Source organism: Pyxicephalus adspersus, chromosome 1 (assembly GCF_032062135.1).
Source record: "Pyxicephalus adspersus chromosome 1, UCB_Pads_2.0, whole genome shotgun sequence".
NCBI classification, from domain to species: Eukaryota; Metazoa; Chordata; class Amphibia; order Anura; family Pyxicephalidae; genus Pyxicephalus; species Pyxicephalus adspersus.
In genome coordinates, this window is record NC_092858.1 from 137018141 (window position 1) to 137028137 (window position 9997).

General features: G+C 36.6%; 1 protein-coding gene across 1 annotated transcript in view; it reads left to right on the forward strand.

The window, feature by feature from the left end:
* The window catches only part of CNKSR2 (connector enhancer of kinase suppressor of Ras 2), a 157514-nt gene that overhangs the window by 90480 nt on the left and 57037 nt on the right, over positions 1–9997 (forward strand). The window lies entirely within an intron of this gene.

A 9997-nucleotide genomic window follows, 5' to 3' on the forward strand; every position in this document is an offset into this window, starting at 1 on the left:
CCAATGTTTACCCTATTGTTCAAAATATGATGGAATAGGCAATCTGTTTTCTTCAGTACTCAATTCGGTGCAAAGAAAGTGACCTAGAAATGGGATGCTGTGATCTTGATTTAAGCCTGGCCTTACAAGAGGATTTGTAGGGGCCCTGTTCAGTACCACCGTCTAACCATTTACAGTTGTACATAGAGCTGCAAGAGGAGATCTTCTACCATTGGCCTCCTGTAATTGGCCTGGTAATGTCCCCTATTGGAGCCACCAATGAACGGATAGAGGTCTGTGCTGACAGATGTCTGTCATTGATGTGGAACATTGAAATCTATGTAAAAACAGAGTACTCTTATGGTGAGGGAGAACTGATGTGAAGGAGGGCTAATGATGTGAGAGAGCTTATCCTAAATTGTGGGGACCTTGTAAAAAATAGCACTAGGGTCAATAGATCTGTAACTAGATCATTTTGCAATGCAGAGTTGCAGAAAAAGGTGGGGAGTTGTCCAAATTTCACATTGGGACCAATTAATTTGTAGCTACGGCACTGGTACAAATTATTTGTGGCCCCTTCTATTGTCTGCATACGATAACAATGAAAGAATACTACTTTGTTATTTTTTCTACTAACACATCTAATGACCTACTCTATCTACTGTAGTATTTTAAAAGAACCTTTAGAAATTCAGATAGTAGTTGATGAAGGATCAAAGGACCCATTGTACAAGCTGCCATTGATGTACATTGATAACACTGGTCAACAAAGATTTTCTTGCCAAACAGAATAAAGTCATTTTAGTTTTTTTGGTTGTGCTAGATTGGCTGTAGTTTTTAAAATAATAACTTCAATATTAACCCCCATAGAAAACTAATGAAACATGTAAATTAAACAAGATAAGCCTACGTGTACAAAACTAAATTTTTGAAATACTTCATGTCAATATATTTAATATTCAGTATATTTACAGAACTAATCACAAAGAAGTCATTGAAAAACTCTGTTTGTATGATTTCCTTTTCTGCTGATGATCAGGACAATCACGTTGAAGGCTCCAGCAGTAATCTGCCATCATGTGTCTATCCCATCTGCCTGATACCTTTCTTCCATCATCTTTATATCTTGATGGAACCTCTCCCCTTGTTCCTCACTAGAATCCACAAGGTTTTCTGAAAGTTTTTGCAAATGGCTATGGAGATAGTAGATGGTAGCACCCAAATTTTTAAAGTATAAGTTTTGTAACAATTCATCATTTTGTGCTTTACCCAGGAAGTTCTTGACAAACATGACAGCTGTGCCAGGGAGAAGCTTCAGTATCGGTCATTGTGAAATTTGTGTTAACTTGTGAAATTTGGATCATTTATCAGTTTCCGGATCTGGGGTCCATCAAAGATTCCTTCTTTTAATTTTTCAGTACTCAATCCAGGGAAGAATACAATTGTATTTGAAGCAATCATCGTCCTTGTTCAGAGCTCCAACAAATTGCTTCATTAATCCCAACTTTATGTGTAGTGGAGGGGGAAGGATTTGTTCTTTGTCAACCATAGTCTCGTTAATGATGTTCGCCGCACCTTTTTTCAAGTTTTCCCTTGGAGGCCATGTCACTTTTTTCCAGTGATCCTGCTTTGCTCTTCTATCCCACAAGCAGATGAAATATGGGTACTTTGTGTATCTACTTTGCTGTCTAAGTAGGAAGTTTACCATTTTTAAATCAACACATATGGACCATTGGTGTTTAAGATAGGAAAGCTTTTGTAAGACCATTTGGACATTTTCATATTCTTTTTAAGTTTTATTGAGTGACCAATTGGAATTGATGCATAGAAGTTGCCATTATGCAGTAAAACAGATTTCATACTTCGAGTGGAACTGTCTATGAAAAGCCTTTGAAAAGCTGGAAAACGCCTATGTCGTGGTTTCCCTAGTTTTTATCGCGTTTTACAGCGTTAACTAATTTACATATTAAGTGCACAAAAATGTCATATATTGTAATGGATGGGGATTTCAAACAAGGGCATTAAAAGCCTCAGATTAAACGCTGGGGAAACAGTCCTTGTAGACCAGGGGTCAGCAAACTTTTATGGCCAATAGGCCATTTCATGGGTGGGCTGGAGCACACTAGGCCTGACTCTGAGTCCCGCCCTAATGGCTCCGCCCACCAACAGGGAACACCCCCTGAAGTGAAATCCCTCTCCTCCGTATGCATTGCGGAGGAGAGGGGTTTTCCTTCAGGGAGTGTTCCCTATTTACCACAGCGGCGGAAGAATCAACGCTGGCCGCGGTAAATAGGGGAGCAACAGCAAAGAGGCGGCACCGGAGCTCCCCTGGCTCTGGTAGTTCCTAACACTCCCTGGCCGATCCAGATCGGCCAGGGGGCGTTAGGACAAAAAGTGCACAGTTTACAAAGGCAAGGATTTTCTTAAATTGTAGTAAGGTGGGTTGATATTCAACTATGCCTGGGTTCTTCCTGCGAAACGCGCCAGCATGGTTGCATATCCATCGACCCCACTACAATATAACGAAATCCTTGCCTTTGTAAACTGTGCAATATCTTCACCAGTCTTGGAGAGTTTTGTTAAATCAGCCCTCTTGCGTCCGTAGGTGTGTTGGAATGATTTATAGTGCTTAGTATTCCCACCCTTTATGTCAAATATCCTGGGTAATGCCACATTTACATTTTCTTAATTAGTAGGCAAGTATATAATTTCTCAAAATGAAATTATGATTAGATAGATCTCAGTCATGCCAGGTATATGTGATTGAAATCCTTTAGGAGGACTAGGCTTTTTGGACATTGTAATAATTTGAGTTTGGTGCCTTCATGTTTTTTTCCTTCTTTCATGTAACCACATTTTTGGGAATGTATTTTCATGGACTATGAATAAAAGTGAATTTAGGATTTCAGGTATGGGTCACTACTTTAGCCCCATAAATGTATGTGTTCTAAAACTTCAGACCAGACCTCCTTATGATTAAGTTTGATTAGTGGTTCTTTGAAGCCCTAGAGTTGTTTAGGTTTATGATACCGCTGCATTCCTTCTAACAGGTTTGCTCCTATTTGGACCTTGCTGTTGTCACATGCTATGCCATTTCATGATGAGCAGTATATAACAAATAGAGCTTGCTGCTTTAATATAAGTCTGACAGACTTGGTTACCATAACATTCAGAACTGCTGACCTACTGTAAATGTTGCATTTTTCTTAGTCTACAGCTTTGAGACATTGAAGTACCAATAAAAGCAAAAGTTGGGCATCTGACAGACCTAATTTATAGTAAAATAATATGCTGTGCAGCCATCCACAGACCATGGCCTTGGGCGTTTTGAAGAGTGCATTCCAGGAATTGTTACAAATCCAGCTCAATAAAGAAAGACTTTTATTTTTAGATAAACCTTATCTAGGATTTTGTATTAGGATTTACCTATAAATGGTGTATACCCAAGTGATCACTAAGCCAGATTGAAACTGCAGTCAATGTTTTAGTTGTTGATATTCAGAATGAAAACTTCAGTTAGGTGTTCATTTCTTTCTGTGTTCCTATAGAGGCTATTTGTCGTATGATATATTTTTAAATATATATGTGTGTGTGTATATGTATGTATGTGTGTATGTGTGTATATATATATATATATATATATGTATATGTAATCACGTTTTAAAAAATTGATACTCATTATCACTATATTTTATATTCAAAATAAAATTTCTGTTTTTTTGATTACATAATAATAATTTGATTACATGAGTTGATTTTTGCTGTAAAAGATGATTGCAAAAAAAATGTCTACCTTGACGAGTAGTTGGTGAGTTAAAAGGATAGAGATTTTTTTTCTGTATGAGCAGACTGATTTTCTTTGATAAGTGATGAGAATGAATCACAATTATTCATACACACTAGGTAGGTGCACATACAAGGATGGATTATGTCACCATATGGTTTGGTCTATAATCTATAACACAGGGTCGGCCAACACTGATGATCTCTCTAATTTCTTTTAAACTGTATTTATATTGTGCCGACATACTATGCAGCGCTTTACATTAAATAAGGGTTGCAAATGACAGATACAAACAACGACAAAGGAGATGACGTGGACCCTGCCCAAAAGAGCTTACAATCTAAGGCTATGTTCACACGTCCTTTGTTTCACGTCCGATAATCGTCTCTGGGCTGATATCGGACAAGAATTTGACATGTGTACAGCGCCCATCGTCCGAACGGCCATCCTGGCCGGACAATGGACGACGAAGGGAAGGGGGAGAGCGCACAGCAGGTCGTCGCTCCATCACCCTCCCCGTCCCCTCTCCATAGAGCAGAATGGTGCTGTAAAGGATCATGACAGATCGTTTCCAACGACAATTATTGCACGTGTGTACCCAGCCTAAGACTATAATTCTTATAATATATAATATACCCTACATTGATCGTAAATGATTGCTTTTTTTTTACATGTGTTTAATAAATAAATGTGTTAATTTACATTGTGTTACTCCAGTAATCCTTGTTTGTATATTCAAACATTACCTAAAGATTGTGAATGCAACTTGACCTTTGCTACAAGGCCCTTAGTATGCATCCTTGTTCTGTCAGGTTGCCTTTCAATACTCTGAGAAGTAAAATACTGACACATCCTTAAGGGGTTCCCAGTACTGTGTGACATATCTGTGAAAATAGCACTTAGTAATTCAACTTGGCATCAGAAGCAAGGCTTTTTTATTTTGCTTACCATGTCCCACACCAATAATCATCTTGTACATTTTCAGCAAAAGGTCAAAAACAAACTTTACAATAAGACTATAGAATAAGATCCTCCCTTATATTCCCTGTATTTTATTTGTTTGAAAATATAAAACTGGATAATAAAGGAAGTTATACAACTTGCATATATTCCAGCTAATCATTTTACTTTTAATTTATTAGGTTTCTTTATGGCTATTAAACTATGGAAATACTATCTGCGTCTGTTACCTATAGTTGGATAAACTGGGATGTGTGTGTGTTGGTTGTGGTTTTTACCCAAAAGACACTGAAACCTAAATAGAGCAAATCATTAGTTTGATGTTTTTTTTTGATGTTTGATCTTTTTGCTTGTGACCCCAATTCAAAGGATTTACCTTACTTTCCATCTGTTTGTTAAACCCAGAAGAATTTGGAAAAGATGTTGTCACTGAAAAAATGTAGATCACAGTAGAAATAAAAGATGTGTTTCAGCATTTTTTTATATTTTAAATTGATTTTCAATCACTTTCTATGTAACGATATAAACATAAAATATAACTTTTTGATTAGAATAAACCTTTAAAAATAAACAAAAACACACCACATTTTAAAGGTGAAAATGTTAAGCTGAACTTTAGCTTTACATATTTTTTGCATTCCTTTGATAAGTCCAATTTCCCTGCATAATGAAATTTCCAGACAACACTAATTAGAAGCTCCTGCTGATATTTTAATGCCACCTAATTTCTTGTCTGATGGGACTGCAAGCATCCTATAGTCCTCTTGCCTCTATTTGTCTTGTCATACAGTCAATTTTTACTACTTGCTTTCTGTTCTGTCATTCATTTTGTCTCCTCTTTTATGGTGTGAAAGTTGTCTGCATGCAAATATATTTTGTCCAGTTATGTTACCTGTGTGTATGTATATGCATATATATATATGTGTGTGTGTGTGTGTATATATATATATATATTGTATTATAATGTGAAAAGGCAATATCTAGTTATATGTCCATTGGAGAATTGCAGCTGGGTCTGTTCATTAACCAATCACATACACTAAAATGCCTTTGAAATGAAACAATATGAGAATTTGTATTTCTTGCACCTGAGACACCTTAAAAACAGAGCATGCTAGAAACTGACTGTCTGATACCTAAGTGACAAGAGAGCCCAGTTCCTGCTCTATAAATCTAAAATTGGCAAATTATATATAAATTTCATGTTCTGGAAAAAGAAGAGCATCTACATGTGTTTTTTTATGGAATCAGAATTATGAGTAGTGTCCTCCCACACTGTTATTTCCTTTGGTCTGAAGAATGCTTCCCACCCACGCCTCCCTCTGGGTTCTCACAGTATTTTTTCTCCAGTAAAGAAAAAAAAAGTCCAATGCTGTTTTCACTGACAGAAGTGAAGAAAATATCAGCTGGGCTGTATAAATAGCTCCAAGTTCTTTTTACATTTCCTGCGTTAAAAGAAAAAATTCTGTATACCTGGATCTAAGTGCAGAGCAATGTACACAGAATACATTTGAAGAGCCAAAGTGAGATTGTCAGTTTGTTCTACCTGTTAAAGTTTGAACATGTGCCCACTCTAATTATTTAATGTCTTTAAAGTTGCATAATAGCAACACCATCTGCAGCTTTTCCAACTCTTTGTGCCTGTGACGTCACTGGTTTAGTCACCCACTGAAAGTCTGCTTCTGTTTACAAATCTGTGTTTTTTCCAATGCATATTTTTAATTGTTCCTTTGCTAATGAATTTAGCTTATTTTTCTGACAAATCACACATGTATACTACATGTAAAAAAAACTTTATTATATTATACTTTACTATTATATTAACAAATTAGTATTGTCACATCCTATTTAAAAACTTTTAAGTCCCAGATACTAACGTTAAATCCCCTCTTGTTATTATTAAACATATTATGTATTGATGTACATTAAAAAGGGGTTGCAAATGATGGACAGATGCAAAAAAAAAGGAGGCCGAGAGGACCCAAATTAAGAATCCTGGGGAATTCTTTGTTTCAAGGCTTTTATCAAACATTTAGTTTATGTGCATTTATTCAGAGTACAGACACAGGAGAGGACCCAGCCCCGAAGAGCTTGCGATCTATAAGGTGGGGAAAGTCTCACACAACTAGTGTTGGTCGAATATCTCACTATTCGATTCGACAGCTACGGTATTCGATCGAATAGGGCGATATTGTTCAGGTGATCGAACGTTGAATTTGAACACCATTAAAGTCGGTGGAGGGAAAATTCTGTTTTTTTTTCGGGCTTGTGTAAAACTGCAAGAGCAATCGGGAGCGGAGCTAACAGCTCCGCTCCCCTGATTGCTCTTGCAGCCTTAGTGTATGTAACTATAGTATGTGTTCTTGGATAGAGATTCTCTGTCCAAGAACACAGGAGTACAACGGGATCCCCGGGCACTGGAGGCTAAAAGGGGACAAGTCCCCCCATTCATTCACCTCTAGTGCTCTGTGCTTGGCTAGGAAAAGGAAAATGCTAATGACGCTTGAGCTGTCATCAGGGTTTACCTTTCCTCAGCCAATCACAGAGCACTAAAGAGGATGAATGGAAAGACTTGTCCTCATTTAACCAGAAGATCTTGAAAAAGCAATAGAACAGGACATTCTAGAGATATAACATTGCCGGGTATAGCATTGCAACAGGAATTTAGAAAAATTAAATTATATTAAATTACCCGGACAGTACAAAATAAGTAAATATTTTTTTGACAACAGTAGAACAGGCAAAGAAGGAGAAAAAGAGAAAGAAAGAAGCAAAGAGGAAGAAAAGAAAAAGAAAACGGGGGGTGGGTAGAATCCATGTTAAACCCATAAGTACGTAAAATGGTTAAACTGGCCTATGCTGAAATTGACTTTCTGCTGTGATTCTCTTATATTGGACAGCAGGTCATAATTGCTGGGGAAACAAACCAAACTGACTGACAGATAACTGACCGTAATCGACTCACTTTCCTACTTGTATTCCTCTGAACAGGATATGACCTAACTGTGCACAATGGCTGCTACCATCACTAATGTATTGGAAGTAAGGGGACATTTTTTTAATTACTGATTATATTGCTTTGGTCTAGATGCAGGTAAGATAACTACATGTGCAATAAGCAGTTGGGAGACCATTTTGTATTGTAGTATATTATTGTGTATCGTGTTTTACTAGATGTAATTTCGTTCTAAGCAATAATATATACAAATATGAAATAAAAACCTTTTACTTTACCTTATACATGTAAAGTATCAGTGAAATATCATGACCTGTACAAAAACCATTTATATAGAAGTAAGACATTGATTTGCCAGATTAAAAAGGCCACTAATTTATGTTTTCAGGTTTCTATGATTATATAACTGAGTATATATTTCAAAGGCAAGGAGTCTTTTAATGAAATGGTTGGCTTCCGTATTACTACTTGGCATATGTGCTTTTTTGTAAAAATAGTTTATTCGGGTATCTCCAGTTTCATATTCCAATCTATATTTCACAAAACAAGGCTATGTTGTTACCATCATTATTCGTCTCTGATAGAGGAGTGATCGCAGCTCTCTTGTGAATTTCAGTTGCTGAAAATGATGTTTCGTTTTGTAAATTCAGTCCCAGGAGCAGTGGTGTCATATACAGTGAGTTCTGGCAGATTCTAGAGGAAAATCCGAATGTAAATTTAATTTATTTATGAGCCAGTTGAATCGGTCACTTTGTATATGTAAAATCAACCCAGATGTATCTGAAATATTTTGACTATAGACTTTTACAGGGTAAATTCAGTAGAAATGATATATTTCTTTACTTTAGGATCATGCAGTAAATATTTTGGTTAAGATTAGGCTGCTGTTTGTGGTAAAACAATGATTCCATAGATGGAAGCTTCTGGGGCAGGGTCCCTGGCCTAATTACTTAGTGACCTTCAAATTTTCTTGTGTATTGTACCCTTGTGGTTTCATATTCAAGCTGTTCTACAGATGTAATTATTCTTTTACAATAATGGGTGTAACTCATTTGCATGAGCACCTGTTAGTCTAAAAGAAAAATATTTCCAAGATAAGTTAAACTTTACACAGAGTTAGTTTCTGCTTGTTATTATACGAACAGTTTTTTTTTAATAATTTGCACAGACTGGAGATTAGATATGAAGGTCCATTAACCATAACAACTACATACATCTTAAAGGGTATGTCTAGACTTTTTTTTTTTTTTTGTTTTCTATATTGAAAGGAAAAGTTAAAAACCCACACCCACATTGTTATTTTTTGCTTTCTGTACAAAGCAAAGGATGTTCCCCTTCACTTATTGTCCTATAAATGCAACAGGAATCCCTCCATATTTTCATCCTATATAGTTGTCACCTGATCATCTGTCCCTATTGGAACATTTTCCCCACTTTATCCAAAATATATAGCGAGGACATATTACGCAGCGCTATACAAAGTCCATAGTCATGTCACTAGCTGTCCCTAAAAGGGACTCACAATCTAATGTCCCTATCATAGTCAAATGTCTTTAATGCAGTCTAAGGTTAATTTTGTGGTAAGGTCAAATATTCAAAGCCCTCTCTTATGCAAACTAATACCTCTTTCTTACCCTTTTCCTTTGGGTTTAAATATAAAGAGAAACTAAACCTTCCTTATCAAAGGCACCACATTATTTATAGTTGCCAATGCGAAGACTTGAAAGTTCAGCGGACAAATACACATTCTTACCAGTGGCATGCCTGGAATGTAACTGTTTTGGGACGAGTAATTTAGTAGGTTTATTTTTGCTTTATTCCTATTACCGTTTCCTTTTTTGTATAAAGTTAAAATACAAATAATAAGATTACATTATTCTTTATAGAATGTGAATGAGCCTCCCTGTTCTGTTGACGTTGAGTATCTGTCATTGTAATTGTAGCCTTTTCAAGGTCCTGTATTTGTCAAGGTAATTGAGGTTCATATACTGTAGGTGATTGCTTTTCTCGGGTACCTTATAATTCTCCATCGTGTTTTGTCTATGAAACCTGTCATCCTATGGGTGCATTCTGCATGGGAATGCCCCAGGTCTATCATTTACCCATACTGTCTAAGTACCCTATTGCGGCATAGTTGCAGCAAGAGGGACTAGGAAAGGGTCTATTTAATGACAGGTTCTCAGCATGTACAGTCTGTTAGGCCAAATGGTTCATAGAGCTTAGTTCGACAATGTGCAATGACATCTGAAAATTGCTTATTCCTTTTCTACTTGTATACCGTTGATTTGCCAGCTGCCATCTCACTGGGTGGTTCATTC